The 18987-nt window shown below is 45.0% G+C and overlaps 1 protein-coding gene and 1 long non-coding RNA gene across 11 annotated transcripts in view; one reads left to right on the forward strand and one right to left on the reverse strand.

Annotated features, from left to right (window-relative positions):
- The window catches only part of LOC117284494 (kinectin-like), a 48144-nt gene extending 44198 nt beyond the window's left edge, over positions 1 to 3946 (forward strand). The window contains exon 13 of the transcript XR_004515585.1: positions 3770 to 3946. The gene's annotated coding sequence lies outside the window, so the exon portion shown is untranslated. The remainder of the gene's footprint in view (positions 1 to 3769) is intronic.
- LOC104871106 overlaps positions 1 to 18987 on the reverse strand; it is a 48518-nt gene that overhangs the window by 28439 nt on the left and 1092 nt on the right. For 9 of the 10 annotated variants that reach the window (XR_782743.3, XR_782748.2, XR_782749.1 and 6 more), the window contains exons 2-4: positions 18714 to 18875; positions 18325 to 18482; positions 17441 to 17559 (exon numbers count right to left, since the gene is read on the reverse strand). This is a non-coding gene — a long non-coding RNA (uncharacterized LOC104871106). Of the gene's footprint in view, positions 1 to 17440; positions 17560 to 18324; positions 18486 to 18713; positions 18876 to 18987 lie in introns of all 10 variants that reach the window. The other variant, XR_004515590.1, reaches the window with a different exon arrangement.

Consider the following 18987-nt stretch of genomic DNA (forward strand, 5'->3'; position numbering starts at 1 on the left):
AGAGCTGTGTAGTTCTCTGGTTCCAGAGATCCCACTTACGGCCAACAAAACTGGCCATGGACCTAAAAGTTCTGTTTTCAGCAGCCTCCACAGGCTCCACGATGGTGGAAAGAATGAATCCTATCTCTTTTAGAGGATAAGAATCTCTCCCTAATTAGAAGAGAATGAATTGCTTTTTCATATAATTTATCCCCAAATAAACTATTTTGATTTCTGAATTTAAGACGTAGTAATACATGTAGTACTGAATCTTATTCAGATTGCTTAAAATGAGCCTTAATTTCCAGAAGATTGGCACCATATTACTAACAAAGAAAACAGAACACTATTTTTTTCACCAAAAGAAAATAACTCATTTTCACTATTAAGTTTGAAAAACAGCTTAACAGTTTGCTTGGAAATCTCCTCCAACTTCATAATTAATCCCCAGAGAGCTAAGTAAAGTTCTTCAGGTCAGTAAGAGATGGAAATGGATTTTATGAAAGTATTAGGATTGCTCAAGATAGTTCCCAAAGCCAAACCCCCTTGGGCTCTGTGAGATTGTATTCTCAAGCAAAGTGGAATTACGGCTGCAGAGACATAAAGCAGACACCACCCAAATTCACTGGGGATATGCAGAAGACAGAGTGGTTGGGAGGCTTCATCCCCTTGAGTCAGTATAATTAAAACAATATTTAGCACTCCTGGGGTGCTTTCGAAACCCTAGAAGACCCGCAGAGCCTTACCATTAGTGCAGTACACTGAGGGGCTGAGAAAGGTCATTTTCTCCGAATATCATGTGATATGATGTCCTCAGTGGGAGGACAGCGCGGGAGGAGGCGGCGCCCACACCGAGTCAACGCTCAGCCCTGCTGGGTCCTTTCCCTGAGCCTCCAGCATCCCTCTGCCTGGAACCACACTTCTGCAGCTGGGCAGCCAGCATAAGCTTTTCCTATGATCTGACCGCACCTCTTCTTAAAGATTTCAGCAGCTCACATCACTCTTAGAACAAAGGTCAAATCCCAGTAGGGTCTCTGGGTTTCATACGTTGCAGGGCATTCAGGTTCCTCCAACAAAATATCTTACACTGGATAATTTACAAAGAATACAAATCAATTGATCACAGTTCTGGAGGCAAGGAAGTCTTAGATCAAGGCAGCACAGGTTTGGTGTCTTCCGAGGGCTTTGGGGAATTAGATTTCGACATATGAATTTAGAAGAAAGAGGCACCTGAACATTTACAAGCTGGCCAGCAGCCAGTGCTGTCTCTCACCCACTTAATCTTCCATTTCCGGCAGCAGCCCAGACTCCGGCCTTCCGTGAGTTCCTCAAGCATTCCAGACAGCACCTTCCCGTGACCTGCACAAGCTGCTCCCTCTGCCCGGAACACTCTCCCTCCTACCCCTTTCCCTATCTTACAGGATGCTTCAGATAACAGCTGAAAGGACTATTCTATAAACCTCCCCTCCAGATGAGTTTAGCTCTCTCAGAACAAAGGGCCTTTCCCAACACGAATCCATCACCATATGCAATTACCCAGTTATGTGTATGATTATTTGATTAATGTCTTCCTCCCCCACCAAACTGTGATCTCTATAAGGACAAGGCCCATGTCTGTTTTGCTCACCCTGTTATTTCCCAGCCCCTGGCACAGGTAAACCACAGTCTCTCCACAATGCTTATACCTGAGCAATTTGAACATATCGTCCTTTATAACTGTAATATTGGGGTTCACTCTTCACCACTCCAGCACAAGCTGTAATCACGCACATTTCTATCTCGAATATTGTAAATGTTTCCCTTATGTCTTGCTTTCTAAAATTTAACAATGAATTTTGATTGTTTTAATTCATGCATCTCTCTCCCCCAAGAAGAAAGAAAATAATCATAAACTTGTAATACTAATAGGGACTCAATAATCTCACCTGAACAGTTTAAACTTTAGGCAAATATTAAGTAATTCAGTCAATATAACTGAGCTTCCTAAAGCTTTTGCCTATTAAGAGATCCAATTCCTGGGAAACGTTAGCACCCACTGGTAGTGCTACTGCTTTCTGAATTGGTTTTTTGAGCACACTATGTGCAATATTCTGACTAACGCTACAGTAAGCATAAACAATCCCGCCTCTCAAATACCAAAAATAATTATTTTAAAGATTAGTCATGTTGCCAGAAATAATGTTGTGTAATATTGGTCAAAGTCACAAGGTACAGGGCTGGTGATTTAGCTTAGTGGTTTCGCCCCCTGCCTCAAAAGTGCAAGATCCTGAGTTTGATCCCTCAGTCAACTGAGGGTTAGGCCTTGACTGGGAGTAAACTCCCCACATAATTATAGGGTCAACGCCTCAGTGTTCTGTACTCTTTCAAGTGGGTGTTGACTGACAACACACTAGTCTTTCTGGAATATTCTTCAGCTCCCCAGAGATCTTGATTTTTCATCAGTGTGTGCCCAAAGCCTCATGGTACCTCTACCCCAGGGCTAAAACACAATTAGATCTATTCATAGGTAGCTAAACAGAAAAGTACGTATTACTGACTAGCAACATTAATCTAAGTGGATGTGTCTGGCGGTGTGGACCCAGGACCCTGTTTCAAATATTTTCAACAATTTGGATAAGGGCATAGATGTGATTACTAAATGTTCAGAAGCCACATACCTGATTGAGGCCACCAATAAGATGGGTTACAATATACATCATCTAAGCAGATATGATGACTAAGCCCAAGCCATTGTAAACTAGAATAAATTAAGAATAACCACTACTGGGTCCAAAAGGTGCATTGTAATTACAAGGCAGAGGTCAGGGAGATTGACAGAAATGTATGGAATAGTCCTGTGATTTGAATTGGTCACAATGAACTCATAGCCACTGATATGGTACATACAGTAGGTTAAAAATTACATTTGCAGAAAGTCTACTCAACGTAATACCGAGTATTTCCATCAGTTCTAGATGTTAGGGGTGACTTTGACAAAAGGAACCTGAGCCAAATTGGGGCACTGGAATGGTAGGGTGTAGACACCTCAGGTGTTTTTGTCTGTGTGTGTGTGTGTGTGTGTGTGTGTGTTTTGGGCACCAGGGATTGAACTCAGACCTTGTGCTTGTGAGAAAGGCAGCAGAACCACTGAGCTAAATCCCCAACTCAACACCTCATCTTACTACAAACATTTTAGGAAACCGCAATGTTCAGCCTGAAAAAGCACAGATAGTTACAGGTTGGGTGACTAGCCATTCTGGTTTTTCCAGAATGGAGAGGGTTTCCAGATGCAGAGCTTTCCATTTCCATGCAGCATAGTCTCTGGCAAACTAGAATGAGCTGGTCACCCTAGGACAAGGCAAGAATAAGGTAGGAGGCACCAGGACAGCGACGATGATTTCCTAATGTGGGAGTGGCTGTTTTAGCTTAACTACAGAGGACCACGGCAATGGCAGGAGCACATGTTCTCTCCCTCCCTCCCTGTCTCTCTCTCTCTCTTTCCCCTCTCAGAAAATTCATCATCATCAAAAACCTCTAAGTTGAGTAGCACTTTAAAAATAATCTATGTATTACCATGGTATCTATTTGGGAAATAGTTGAACGTTGTTGGGAGGCAGGCTGTATTTTCTATGGAGTGTTTGCAAGCATTCCCACCCACTTTCCAGCCCAACCTGAGTTTGAAATCCTCTGGGGAAAAGGTGATGTTAGATTACGCCCAAGATTCCTTTCAACCCCAAAGTTCTATCATTTATAGATGTAATATACACTTTTTCTTAGACTTAATGTTTTTCTCTACTACCGATCTTTACAGCAGAGTATATTATGGGTTCTTGAAACTTACTCAAACAAAATGAGAACGATACAAGGTGAAGAGAGGACATGTTTATAACATCAAAGAGCCAAAACTAAGAAGAGATGGCATTCTGTTTGCACTCTGATGAGGAAGGCGACAGGAGGAAGAGAGGTGCACTGACGAGAAAAAGCCAGAGAGGAAGAGGAAGGGCAAGGTAGGAGCGGAGGGTTCTCACTCCCACCCTCGTCCTGCAGTAGCAGCACCGTCTATCAGGGAAGGGGTGGCCACAGGAGACCCTGCCTCAGGAGGGCCATGTGCATGGGCAGGAGCCTTGAGGCCCAACAGCAGACACCAAAAATAGAGGCTAGGACCAGGGTCCTGATGTGGGGTGTGAGGGGTGCAGGTCACACAGACACAAGTTTGCATCCGTCTCTATTCTTCTTCGCTGTGTGACTTGGCCATGTTGCTAAAAACTCTCATCTTAGTGAAGGCCAAACATCTAGTCAGTGCCTGGGAAATGTTGGTTAATGTTGCCACTCTGCTTCTTATTGTGATCATCAGCAAGAGGAACTCTCACTTGACACTCCACAGTCGCTTCTCTTTCTCAGGCCCCATGCTACCCAACGCAGAGTCTGTGAGTAACAGAAAACCTAACAAACGAAAACTGAATCTAGTAAGTTCTTTCCCTGGGAAAGAGCAAATCTGCGGTGGCTGTCACTGAAGAGTCAGGCTCTTTCTTTCTGCTCCAAAGTCGGCTGCTATAGCTCCAAGCCTAGCATCTGCATTCCAGAAAGAAACGGGGGGGGGGGGGGGGGCTGAAAGGCACTGGGTGAAAGAGCACCCCTGCTGAGCCAGAGTCCTCTTAAAAGTCCCCCAACCGAAGACCCCTGTAGAAACTCTTCCACGGCATCAGCCAGTGTCAGGTCACACAGCTGCCCTACTACGAGGACACCGACACTGTATGTAGCTGGATATATCACCTCTGAAGCACACCGAGACCTGAGCCGTAAGAGCCTTAGTTCACTTGGGCGGCTGGGACATAATACCACACAGTGGATGGCCTATGCACAACAGAATCACTCTCCACAGTTCCAGAGGCTCATCAAGGTCCCAGCAGGTTGAGTCTGGTGAGGGTCCCTTCCTCCTTCACAGTCAGCTCTTGCTTTGCGTCCCCACGTGGTGAGGATAAGGTGTCTCTCTCAGTTCTCTTCTGTTCGGACTCTGCCCTCATGACCGAATCACCTCCCAAATCCCCACCTCCTAGCACTGTCACTTTGGAGATTAGGATCTGAAGCTACACCTTTGGGGGGAACACAGATGTTCATCCCATCGCACTAAGAAAGAAAAGGAGAATGGATAGGGAGCAGACAGAGAGCCTCTGCCTCAGCCACCTCTCCAGATATATCTGTCACTTCGTCAGCTCTCTTTCTTGGGGAACTAAACACCTGCCAGTACAAATGGCACAATCTGAGAACGCAGTCCCAAATAGAAGGCCAAGGGTGCTAACAAGAGGGGAAGAGTACAGGCCACGGTGTGATGGCTAGCAAGGAGCTCTGTGACTCCCCAAGCACAAGTGGTGAAGGCGCTGGGCTCAGGACATTCTTGTTTATGAGAAACAGCGTGAGTGGGAATTAGATAAAGGCTTGAGTAAGACGTTTTTCTGAAGACTGTGGTGTAATTGGCAGAACTGTTAAAAAAGAATATTCTACCATGACCTTCTGTCCTAAAAACAAAAACCAAACAACAGAAGGACTAGGCCAAGAAGCAGAAGGCCTTGTGCAGAGGGGTCGTATTACATGGTTGTGCAAGGATTGAGAAATACAGAAGAGCGGGTCCTGCCCAGAACTTGTCCACTCACAGCTCTGTTTCCTTCGCACGCTGTACCCTATGACTGGACTGTCAGTGACATGCTTGCACTAACCTGGCTGTCTCTCTTGACACCTCTCACGCTGGCGTGCAGAGGCCAGGAGGAAGCTAGGAAGAGGTCTCGAAGCCTGGTGCCCAGACCAGGATGAGCAGCATCCGCATTTCCAGAACTTGTCACAGTTGCAGGCTGTCAAGCCCTTCCCATCCCCACTGACTCGGCATCTGGGGTGAGCACAGCAGTCTGTGTTCCAGCCCTCCAGAGAATTCTAATGCGAGCTGACATCTGAGAAACAGTATACAGATCAATTCTTTTTTTTTTTTTTTTTTTTTTGTACGGGGATCAAATTTAGGACCTTGCACTTTTGAGGCAGGTGATGGAACCACTGAGCTAAATCCCCGGGCCTACAGATCACCTTTTAATAGTAAGGAACTGTTCAACAGTAATAACAAGTTTTTGGTTTTCTAACACCTATCACAAATGAAATTCTAAAACCAGTAAAACTTTTAAGTCAATTGTCTAAATTCTATGGTATATAAGGTGTGGAGAGAGAGTAGGATGTGAGGTCAACTAGAGAATCCTCTACCTCCAGTTAAAGTTTTATGTTTTTATTTTAAACATAGCAGCTCTTTATACCTGTCCTCCTGCTAGCAGATCCGAGTCCAGATGCCGATTCCAAGACAGGCCGATGAAGAGAAGAGATAAGACGCTGACGCAAGGAACGTGACTTTGGTGAGGAAGCCACCGGACAAGATGCAGCATTCTTTCCGCAAAGTCCCCCTTGCCAGGAACTGATTTAGGAGTAGTGTGTATGAATGGTAATGGGCATTTTCAGATTGATCGGTGCCTTTTTCGGGGAGATGAAAGCTGACTGCAGATATCTGGGAGCCTTCTCACAGGGGTGGGCCTGATGATACACATCTGAGCCTAACTGCCTGCTCATGAGCGGTCTGTAAGGTCTGCAAATCTCAAGAACAAAGACTATCATTTCTTTAGGTTATTCTCATTACTAACTGGCTTGCCCATGTGTGGCTCCTGACGTATTATACAAAGGACAGGCCACAGGGGAGGCTGCCCAACGCCCTCTTGCTGATTTTCAAACTCACAGCCATGAAAGAAAACATACGGCCCCGGATCATTGTGGAAGACAAAGGTGAGATGAAGGTAGAGTTGCAGACGAGATCTAGACTCAGTGCTCGGATTCACTCCATCTGAAGGTTACAGCAAGAAATGATTGAGGGCAGGCATTGTGGTACAGTGAGCTCTACAGACAGGGCTAGGGCAGCGAGACCCCGATGGCCCTGGACAACTCCGTGCCTTACTGAAGGCAAAGCAAAAACAAAAACTAAACACAGGCAAAGAAGACCCTAAGAAGCCAAGAGGCAAAATGTTCTGCTATGCATTCTTTATACAAACCCGGGCACTTCTGTCTGCTTGCTAGGGTTGTCTATGAGGAAAGAGCTCACAGAAATGGGAGACCATGTCTGCTGAGAAGGAAAATCTGGTTGTGTGGCAAAGGCAAGGCCTGTTATAAAAGAGGCATAAAAGCCTACTATCTTCTTAAAGGGGAAATGAAAAACAAGTTCAAGGATCCCTATGCACCCAAGAGTCCTCAGTCGGCCTTCTTGCTCTGTCCTGAGCGCCGCCCAAAGAGCAGACTAGTCCAGCCACTGATAACGCGGCAAAGGAACCGGGACAGTGTGGAAGACCGACTGCTGTGGGTGGCAGGCAGCCTATGAGCAGAGGACCTCAGAGCTGAAGGCAAATTACATAAGAGAGGTTTCTGCCTACTGAGATAAGCAAAGCCTGATGGCGGCATCATGTTTGCTGAACCACGGCAACCTGGAGACTGAAAAAAGCAAGACAAATAAAAAGAAGAAGATGTTGAAGATGATGATGATGATGACGAAAACATTGGGTTTAGCACAGTTTTTTCCCTCTCTGTACGGCATATAACCTCAGTGTGTAGTTCACGCCTTTTAAAGAAAATAATTAAAGCTGTGTGACCGTTCAGGGACTGCTTTGTTCAGCTAATGTGCTACCTGAATGTCTTTTAGAGGTCCTGTCTTGGTGACATTTTCAGTAGCCTCTAACCTCGTCTTGTACAGAATGGGGCTTGAAATTGGCAAGGAAATTTGGAAGGTGCACAGCACAAATTAGTTATACATGGAGATGATACGTGTCTAACACAGCTTATATGAAATAAATGTTTCATTAACTGAATACCACTCTGTAATTAAAAAAAAAAAACCCTATCCTGCTGACAGTCTGAATTCTTTTATGTAAGTACAATTTTTATTTTAAAAAGAAATAATTTATTTGCAAATACAGATCTTGCCAGACTTTTTGGCACCCAATATACGGAGAAGATGTATCAAAAAGTTTTGGCTATTACTGTAATTATTATAGCCCTAATTATTGAGACAACCCTCCAATTTTAACATTATCTCTGCTGTCGGATATGTGACTTGGTGTGCAATAAAAATCCCAGATTGGGCCAGGGATTTTGCTCAGTGATTCCACTGCCTGCCTCACAAGTGCAAGGGTCTGGAACCAAAAAAAAAAAAAAATATTTTTTAATCCCAGATCATCTTCATCCCACACAATAATTATTACAGAGGTCTCCAAATAAATTCTATGTCTCACTACTTTGAAAGTAATTATTAAAAGTATATACACTTTTGAATCAGAAAATGATTTTTAACATTTGATAAATATATTTTAATGCAATTGATTTCCACTGCTATCTTATGCATTTCATTTCATACATTTAAGAACACTGCTATCCCTAGACTGCCAATGGGGTCCTAGGAACCAAAAACTAAAGAAACACATCTTCTAGGATCTTATCTATGACTGTAGCTTTAGAGACCACCAACTCATATAGCATTTTTAGCTTAGACATCCCTTCGGAATTCTAGACCTGTGCATCCAACTGCTTGTGTAGGATCAATCTTGGAATATCTCAAAGTTACCTCAAAATCAGCATGTTCAAAATCAAAGTCATGATAAACTTACTACCAAACTCCTCCAATGTGGTGGTGAAGGTCTTGCATGACCCAGTCCTGCCTGTCTCCCTGCCTCATACTATTAGGCATCTCCTCACTGTATGCCCTTAGTGTTGGGAATAAGGGGGTCGATTATTACTCTTCAGGTGCTGCTTGAGCAAACTGGAGGACAGTTGCATTAATCAGAGCTCTCCAGAGGAGCAGAACCAATAGTGAGAGATTCATCATGAGGAACTGACCCACAAGATTATGGAGCTAAAAGTTCCCATCTGCAGTGTAGGCTCAAAACCCAGGAGGGCTGACCCAGCAGATGAGTCTAAAGGCAGTCTGACTGCACTTCTTACTCAGGGGAGGATTGATCTTCTTACTCCACACTGGACTTGTTTGTGGCAAGAGGCCCTTCAGTGGACCGAGAGGTGGAGGGAGGGGACAGAGAGGGGCAGCGGGTGTAAAAAGAACTAAAATATGTTATGTACGTGTACAATCTCCCCATGATGAATGTAACCATTTTGTGTACTACAAACATGTATTACTAAAAACATTTTTTTAAAAAATCATCTCTGCAGTGGGCTAAATTACACAACCCCCACATTCATATGTTGAAGTCCTAACCCCCAGGACCTCAGAATGTGACTCTATTTGGAGATAGTATCTGTAAAGAGTAATTAAGTTAAAATGAAGTCATTGGTGTAGTTCCTACTCCAGTATGATCTTTCCGCTTACAAGAAGAGGAGATTAGAACATACACACACGCAGAAGGCAGACCATCTGCCAGCCAACAGCAGAGGCCTCCAAAGATGCCTACACCTTGTTATTGAACTTCTAGCCTCCAGATTTGTGAGAAAGTAAATTCTACTGTTTTAACACCCCAACCTGTGCTGTTTTTCAAATGGCAGCCTGAGCTGAGTGATATACTATACCAGTGATGGCGAACCTTTTACAGCTTTCAATGGTAACAAACAGCCCACTGTGGTACACGTGCCGTGGGTTCACTGCCACTGTTTGTATGAAAGATTGCTCATTAGAATGCTGGCCTCTCCTGCAATGTTGTGGTAGGCATTTGTGCTATTCCAATTATTTCCAGCTCTCCACCTCCTGGTGAACATAATGATATTGTTCCTTCCCAACCCCTGGAGAACTTAGGCAGGGTTACATGACATGTTTTCATAAGAGGTGAGCAGAAGTGACCTGTGTCATTCCCAGGGAGACACTTCAAGAGTGTAAGCATGGGTTTTCCCTTTTCTCTTTTTACTTTGGACGCAACAATGAGAAAAGCTCTATCACAGGCCGCTCCATCAGCCCACCCCATGAAGTACGGACATTGGTGATGACGCAGTGGAACCTCCAGACAATTGTGAGATTTATGAATAAACTTTTTTTTTCTTTCGGTTTTTTGAGACAGGGTCTCACTATGCAGTTGAGACTGACCTGGAACTCACTATGTAGCCCAGGTTGATCTCGAACTAACAGTGATCCTCCTGCCTCAGCCTCCCAAGTGCTGGTATTACAGGTGTGCGCCACCATGCCTGGCTAAGAATAAATTTTTGCTATTAAACTCTGAGCTGCAGGAACTGTTACTGCAACATATCCTGACTGCTACATCAGTGTTTTCTAACAATTTAAAAGGAGACTAATACATTATCATTTTCAAACATTTTGATTGTTTTATTTAATTCCAACAGGCATATTAAACTATTAATCTTTTTTTAATTTGGATTTTTAAAAACTCATTTGCTAGGGCTGGGAATCTAGCTCAGTGGCACCACTCTTGCCTCGCAGGTGCAAGGTCCTGAGTTTGATCCCCAGTACCAAAAAATAAAAACAAAACAAACTCACTTGCTAATTAGCCGATGTATGTTAACTGCATGATGGTTAAGATGACGTAAGACTTTTATAAAATGCAGGAGGCAGGGAGGTGCTACTGAGGTTAATCCAAAGAAAGGACACCTTGGCAAGGAACAGCTAAAGCAGCATAAAACCACAGTACTCTAAACTGGGAGGCGCCTCTGATTATCACGTGACCCTTCCCACACCCAGCGTTCTACACAGAAGAGACAGAGCCAGTCTGGGGAACAGAGCTGGGACTGGACTCCATGGCTTCTGACCCTCAGGTCAGAGCCCTTTCCACTTGTTAGCTACTTAGGAATCAAAAGAGGATTTCAGTCAGTAATACCGCCTTATACTAAGTCTTGATCATAATTCTGTTATTTACCTTTGAAGAGGAAAATATTTTTGCACCAGCATTTGTTTCAAAAATAACATTCATACAATCCAACTCTTCAAGGGCATTATAAGCTCCTTTTAGCCCAGGCACGTAGGAACTTTTGAGACACTTCTAAGAACAGACCGCTGTTTCCAGGCTTTGAGGACGTCCATTTTTTGAACCTTGGGAAGTCACTGGTGCCATTCCAACCAGCCTCCTCAGCACTGTGCTGTTTGGTTTTCAGTACAATTAATACTCTCACACCATCCCTTCTGTGTGAAACAGATAACCCTCCTTCATTCCACTGCCCGCTGATCTCCCTGACGCCCCACAGATCCAGCTCTTGTTGATTAGCTCCCTGACCTGAAGATTCACCACTGCAATTACATTCCCAGAAACTCACAACTTCTGTCTGTGTTTATGTTCTCAGCCTTCTAGGCGACTGTGTCATCTAGCATTAGTATTTACTTATCAGTACTTCTATTTGTTCTAATATATATATATATATATATCTCCTGTCATGCAATCCGTGGAAAGAATGGTGTGGAGGAGAAAAACAGAACTTGACCTTTCTAAGCCCTTGTCCTATTATCAAGGCCAAGGCCCACAGTAGCCAGCAGTGGGCAGATGCCTTGTTCTCTGGAATGAAGCATTGGGTTGGGTCACCCTGATAAGGCTATGCAAACCGGAGCAGTAAACACTACTGTCACAAGGAGTTTCATAAGTCAATCATTCCAAATTCATGACCTACAAATGCTAACTACTAATGGACGTTTCTTTGAAGATTTACTTAAAAAACAAATTTAAATATTATTCTTGGAGAAAAATTATTCTTACAGAAAAATTCTCTAGTCACACTGCAGTGAATACAGCATCTTCTTAACCAGAAAAGAACAGTTTATTATTTCAAGCTTTATCAAATGCTCTGAGTGTAAAACTCAAACAGTCCTAAGCTGTAATTCATCTGGCATCCATTTGTAGGTAACCAAGGAGAATGTTAATTCATTCTTGGAAAGGTGTATGTCTTAAATCACTGATGGACAGCAAAATGCCATGCCAAGCTCACCAGAAAATATGTAATCGAGCTGTAAAAACATTGTGTTCTTAACTAGTACGACAGGTCAAAAATGAGGGCTTACTTTGGAAGTGCAAAATCTAGCATGGAGTTAGTGATCTATTTATATTTTCTTATGTTTAAAAAATCATCTGTTGGCGATTATGTGTCAAAGTAGGCCTATCAAATCTTTGCAAGAGAAGACATTTTTCTCAAATCTATGTAAACTAAATTACTTTGGGTTTCCCATGTGGAAGTAGAACAGAACAGAATTGTGTAACAATTTATTAATCTTCTCAAACTTATATCAAAAGCAATGGAACACAAAGGTTACCTCCACTGTGTACTTTTGCTAACAGCTAATATTGAGGTCACCAAATAATTTAAATATAGGAAACCTGATACTTTTCATCTTTTATAGAAGCTACCAGTTTCTGGCTGGCCCAAAGACTACACAGTATCCTAATAACGGTCAGGCTATGGAGCTCCTCTCAGACCACACATCAGCCTCAAGGGGCCTGAAGTCCAAGCAGGCTCACAGGGATATGAAGAAAAATGCCTCGGCCTCAGAGCCAAGGCTTTAGTCCATGTCCCCAGTGTTAACTGGAATAAATGAGGCTCTCATTAATGGTAACAGACAGCCACTGTCCTTCAAAAGTGACCTTTTCATTGGGTTCTAAAGATTGTCTTCTGCAGAATTCTTCCACTGAAATGCAATAATGCCAACTATCCTCAATTCATTTTGCTGCATAATCCTAACCCCTCAAACCCACCTTGATTCTCCCCAGTTGAGGAATGTATAAGACAGTCCCTGTTGGGCCAAACCTGAGTTTGATTCCCTTCTGTGTGCTTGCCGCTAACGCAAACTTGAGAAGATATTAACCTCTCTCTGCACCCCAGTTTGCTCCTCTAACCAGTGGGGATTTCTGAGATCATTCTCAGAGAGAAAGCATCCAACATCGCGTCTGGAACACACTTCTGCAAAATACTATTTTCCCTCTCTTCACATAAATGCTGCATTGAAAAGTCTGTTGTCTCGGACTATGCTCTTAAATATAGTAACAACCAACTATAAATGGTTATATATATTTAAATCAATTTAAATTAAGTCAAAATTTCAGTTCTGCAACACTTGTTACATGTGAAGCCCCAGAAAGCCACACCTATCTAGCACACACACTGATTATTTTCATCTGCAAGTTGTATCGGACATTGTCGGTTACCTTATCCGCTAGAATTCTGGGGCTTCCAAACATACCCCAGTTAGTCTCTTCCCAAACTATGTCATGTGAAATTCATCCTTGGTGACTGCAGTAGACGCAACCACCCTGTTTCCTGCGGCAACCCTTTCGAAAGAATCTCATCTCTAGCTCTGCAAGCTCAAAGAATTCAGTCCCACCGGATTCAGCTGCAAAGGCTTCCTCCTTACTTCGCAGATTTAGAAAACTCTACTTGGCCGTTCACCACAGCCCAGGTCTTCAGGCTCTACACCAATGGTGGCGCACCCACGGCCCATGTGCAGCAGCTGGCTGTTTGTTACCACTGAAAGCTCTAAAAGGCTCATGATCGCTACTCTAGAGTTTCTGCACTGCAAGCTTTGCCTTTCCCTGGAGAGGAGGGAGGTGTGAGTGTAGCACCTCAGGCTCCAGCCCCAAGTCTTACTCCCAAGGAAAACACCATCTCTGGTGTCTCACTGCAGCCAGTGTGAGTCAGGCAGGTCACAGGCACAATATTTAAGACACTGTGAATTCCCCTGCGAGTCCCAAGCACCTTCATGGGAAAGGTCAGGGAGGCATGGTGTTCTCTCGGAGAACAGACAAGAGACTTCAAGGGTGTGGAGACCAACTTTCTGGGTTTGAGGACACAGCACAGGGAATGTGCACATTTACAAGGCCTAACTTAAATGAAAGTTCCCCTTAAAAGATACAAGATGTGCATCAAGGAACCAGATGAGATGCACTTTTCCCTGTAGGGAGGCAACATGATGTGTGCAGAGGCTTCCTCTCACAGGAGAGGAAGTTGATGGGAGAGCACGTTCTCTCAAGAGTGCAAGACCTCCTCTCCAAGATCTACAGCTCCTTATAACTCACCCAGAAAAGAGCTCTGGTCCTCTCTCTCTTTCTCCACAATGACCTGGAAGGAAATTGGGGGGGCAGTGAGAACCTAGCCAGGTCCCCCAGGGAGTACACGGGCATCGTTAGGCAGAGCGACACCAGAAGAAAGAAGGGACAGCTGCTGGGAGGCCCACTCAACCTCACCTGCTCTTGGTGAATTCTTGAAGCTTGGCTAAGGAAACGTAAGAGAGATGCCAGGTTTTTTGCCCTCTCCCTCTGCCATGAGAGGACACAGCATGCCAGTCTGGCAGCGGATGATCACCAGGAAGTGAACCAGCAGGCACCTCGATCCTGCTGACCTTCCATTTCCAATCTGAGAGGAAACACGTTTCTGTTGCATAAGCCACCCAGTCTGTGGGTTTTTTTATGGCAGCCTGCACTAAGACAAGGAAATAAAAGCTAGCACCTCTCCAAGCCCTTCTCTGCTCTCTGGTTTCTGTGTGTCACAGGAGCCGGAAGAAGCAGGTAGACACATACATTCAAGGGCGGCTGGGTGCCTAACTTAGCACACCGCAGAGCTGCCGGTGCCTGCAGTCGGTTCGTGAGACTGCCTCTAGTTACACGAAAACACACTCCCCAGGAGCAGTATAAATTAGCTGGTCACCTCCTTTCCTGGAAGCTTTACTGTGGGGAAAGATGACTGGGCCTGAGGCAAAAGAAGACTGTGGAAAGCTTGAAGAAGGAAACAAGCATTAGCTATATGGTTAGTAAAGAAGACAGAATTATAAAGCCCCTGTGCAGTGGTGGGCCTTTCTACGACGGGAGATATTAGTATGAAGTGCATGCTGAAATTCCACATTTCAGCCAAGTACAGTAGGACGTGTCTATAACTTCAGCACTCTGGTAAGTACAGGCAGAAGAACCACAAGTTCAAGCCCAGCCAGGGCAACTTACCAAGACCCTGTCAAAGAAAAGGCGGGGGTTGAGATAGAGCTCATTGCAAAGGCCCTCGTCTCAAGCCCCAGTACTGCAAAATTTAAAATACATTTCATTTTTTTACTGACCTACAATAGGGTAGCACACATTATTAGAAGATAAAAATTTTCTTTCTTGCTTTTTCTTATAGGTAACACACATTACAACTCACTGCAGAAGGGCAGATGAAGTTTTTCTTCCACTCTTGTCTTATGTCCTCCTGCTGCAATTCTTGTGAACCTTTTCAGAGCGCACCATTGCAAATCTCCACTCTTTCATGCATTCATGTATGTGTGTGTTGTCCCTTTCCAAGAAAACAGCAGCACGATGTTTGCCCTAATTTGCCCCTCACTGCCTGTTAGCACAATACCCTAAAGATGGTTCCATAGCAACACGCCTGGATCTATATCCTCAATGGCTTTACTATAATCCACTCCGTGAAGTTACTATAACTATTCAACTATGGAACTTAGATTTTTTTCCCAGCCTGTTACTCTTCACTCTTTAAAAAGACGGGTATTAGCACCATGTGTACCAGGTACTATCCTAAGCAAGGCAGAACAGACAAGGAGACGTTGGCCTCTGTACCCTCAAGTAGTTCAACATACAAACAAGGAATGAGCATGCTCGTACATACCTCTTTGTGTACATGTGTAAATTGATTATTTTGTACTCTAAAGGCAGAATTCTGGACACAGAGGTGTTACTAATTAGACAGACATTGTAAACAAACCACCAAACTGGTCTTATCAATGTACTCTCACCCTCTCTAGTATCTTTTTGACTAAAAGTCAGTACAGTTTAGGGCTGGGGGTGTGGCTCGATGACAGATCCTGAGACCTATTCAGTCAGCACTCACAAGGCCTGGGGTCCATTCCCCACACCATGAATGGACGGATGAAATGTCATCACAGCGTCACACTCCAATACATTTTAAAAATACAAATGAAGCTCTCTAGCTTCTCTAGATGTTCACGGCTACCTGAGCATCAGGGAAGGAACTAAGCAGCAGGACGTAGTACGGCACACACTCATGGGAACACACCTGCGGGCAGACCCGTCTGGGTAAGACCTTCCTCCTCTCCTGGAAGGCAGTCTCTAGACAGCGCCCAGGAGGAGTGGCCTGGGCCGGAAGAGGTCCATGTGAGTTAAGAAAATGGCCCTTTTGGAGAACATGTGTAATTAAGAGGGCATATAATATTTCATACGGAAGAGTGATAAATACATTGGATATGAACTAAGAAAAACATACTAGTGACACACCTGGTACACTGAGGCCTAGTTTTCTGGTACTGAAAGGTTGGCTACAAATCCATCAGAAAGCCAGCAACCCCAAAGACAGACAAAGCATGTAAACAGTCATAGTGAAGGAAATACTCTATGTTCTAGAAAAATCCGTTTATACAATGAAAGTTGCAGTTTCAAAAATTAAAAATGTGCATTCTTGATCAGCCTGGAGCTGCCTCAGCTGGAAGTAACGTCACTACTGAAAATCATGCACAAACAGCGCGCTGCACGGCCAGCACTCGTGGCCACCAGTCACAGCCTCCCGTCCCTTCCCTGCCTAAGTGCTAGAAGCTGCTGCTTGCCTCTCACCCTCCTCACCCCTGTGCAAACCCTGCCGGGCTCTGCAGAGTTCCCGGCTCCCGTTCTGCATCTACCTCTATCTCCCGGCATGCCATGCGTTAGCTTCTCTCCTGAGGTTCTGGCAGTCTTGTGAGAGGGCTACTCTTGTTCCCCTTCCTAGTACCTACAGGAGGCCTGAATACCTCATATCGCCCAGCACAGCCATTGGCCAATGACTGGCAGGTGTGGAAGGATGGAAGTCCAGCTCCCTAGCCTGGGTGAGACGGCTCTGCGGGGTAATTTAGTCTGGAGCTCCCCTGCAGATCACACTGAGTCCATTCTTCCTGCCACTCTGTGATCCTCGCTTGGACAGCTTCCTAGTTACTTACTGGACTTGGGGAGCAGTTCCTTCACATAGCATTTGCACACAGCTGCCTGCTTCTGGGGCCCCAACATCAAACAAAAATCTTCCCTAGGGCCTGGGATTTAGCTCAGTGGTTCCACCGCCTGCCTTGCAAGAGCAATGTCCTGAGTTTGATCCCCGGTACAAAAAAAAAAAAAAAAATCTTCCCTAACAACAAAATCCTCATTTTTATTCTGGCACCAAGCCACCCTAAACAAAAACTGCATTCCCATCCTCCTTTGCAACTAAGACTATGATTGAATTCTTGCCCTGTGGAAATCCATAAAAGGGAGCTTCTGGTAATGTCTAGAATTTATCTTGAACTTGGAGAACAAGGGGCAACATCCCCAGGATACAGAAGGAGAGATCTAGAGAAGGCTTGGATCCCTAATAACTTCATGGGTCCATCAGGATCGCCCACAAATTGATGACCACCCCCCAACACATTACGTAGGAAATGTTTCTCTCTTGTCATCTTGGGTTTTGTTCTATGCTGTTGAACCTAGTCCTAATTTAGAGACTGGAGCACTACAATGGAGACTGGGAAAAGGCAGACACTTACTTTCCAGACTTGCTGAGCCACATTTGCCAGTGTGGCACCGGGCTGGCCAATAAGACAGAAGGGAAGTTCTGGGGCAGAGAAGGGTGTGAGGAAGAAATTCTGGAAAGTATTTTCCGTCCCTGAGGAAACAAACAAAAACAGGTGCACCCTGCATTGAGGCCATAAGCTTAAGTGATATACGTAATGGTTTCTCTGGTGTGAAAAACTAAAAGGGTAAATAAGATCCAAATGGTATAATTGGCAATGTGAAATAGGGAGAAAAGGGCTAAAGGTGTAGGGGAAGTGGGAAGGGTGGGGGAAAGGTAATAAGGGAAAAGAACAAAATATGGAAACAAAGTCTTTTTAATAGGGAAGGGTGGAGGGGGTGAAGGGTGGGCAGGGGTGTGAGGAAAAAATGAGAACCAAGACCTGTCATGTAAAAGTACAAGAACCCAATGATGACTGTAACTGTACTGTATCCCTAAAACATACCAATAAGCTCAAAAAAAAATGTGCATCCTAAAACTTACTCCCTATCTGCCTTTTGCTTCAGCATGTAAAGACATGTGGAGCTGTGGAAAGCATTCTGCAGTCATGAAGCTACAAATCCATGGATAAAAAGCTAACCAGCTGAGGACAGCTATGCAGAAGGGTAGAGAGAGCCCAGACCCTTCGGAAAATCACGTCACCAACCCATCCCTGAGACCTCCCGCTCCAGACCACTGAGAAGTCCACACCGCTCATCAGGTATCCTGTAATTAGTGGGCCTACTGTGCCCATTAAGGGGCAATGCACCAAAGTAAAATAAGGAATTTTTAATCTTTATAAAAGCTCGATGTGAAGAATTCTCAAGGACACTGATAAAACTCGTCAGAGGAGATGGCTGGACTTGGGGAGATAATTACCTACGTTAAGCTGCCTCCGAGGTCAACAAACCAAACTCCGACCAGGTTGAACAGTAAGCGATGAGCCCCAGGATCCGGGGATTCAGGCATCAACCATGTCTTCGGGAGACCAGGTTCCTGCCTTCTTCCTGCTCTGCCAATGGGGCTTCGTTCTCAGGCTGCTGGCGAGAGGGGGGCACACGTCCCGGCGGCATATTCAGACGGGCCAGAGCCTGTCCAGCTCCACCCGTACCTCCTACCGGTGGACTCCTCCTCCTCCCAGCATGCACCTGCCATCCCCTCCAGTCCCCTCACACATCCACCCTGCTCCCCACCTCTCCCCAGGTCCCACTCAAATGCCCCTTCCCACAGAGGCCCGCCCCTGTCTTGCTACGTAAGAGGACACCCACCTCCTGCCTCCCTATTTTCCACAGCGCGCAGCTGCATCCAACTCAAGGCACGTTGTCTTGGTCTCACGCGTTTCCTGGGCCACACCTGCGTGGTAGGCGCTCCGGGAGCGCAGAAACGATCGCTCACTCACTCCCCCAGCAGAGCAGGTGTCCCACAGGTGCCTACAGGGGAGAGAAAGCCAGGTGGTAGATTGAGGACGCCCAGGGGAAGAAGGGAGGGGAGGGAGACGTTTCCAGAGATTGTGCCCATAACCCCCCCCGGCCCGCCACCCCG

This window comes from Fukomys damarensis, unplaced genomic scaffold (assembly GCF_012274545.1).
Source record: "Fukomys damarensis isolate Sample0158 unplaced genomic scaffold, DMR_v1.0_HiC HiC_scaffold_37, whole genome shotgun sequence".
NCBI classification, from domain to species: Eukaryota; Metazoa; Chordata; class Mammalia; order Rodentia; family Bathyergidae; genus Fukomys; species Fukomys damarensis.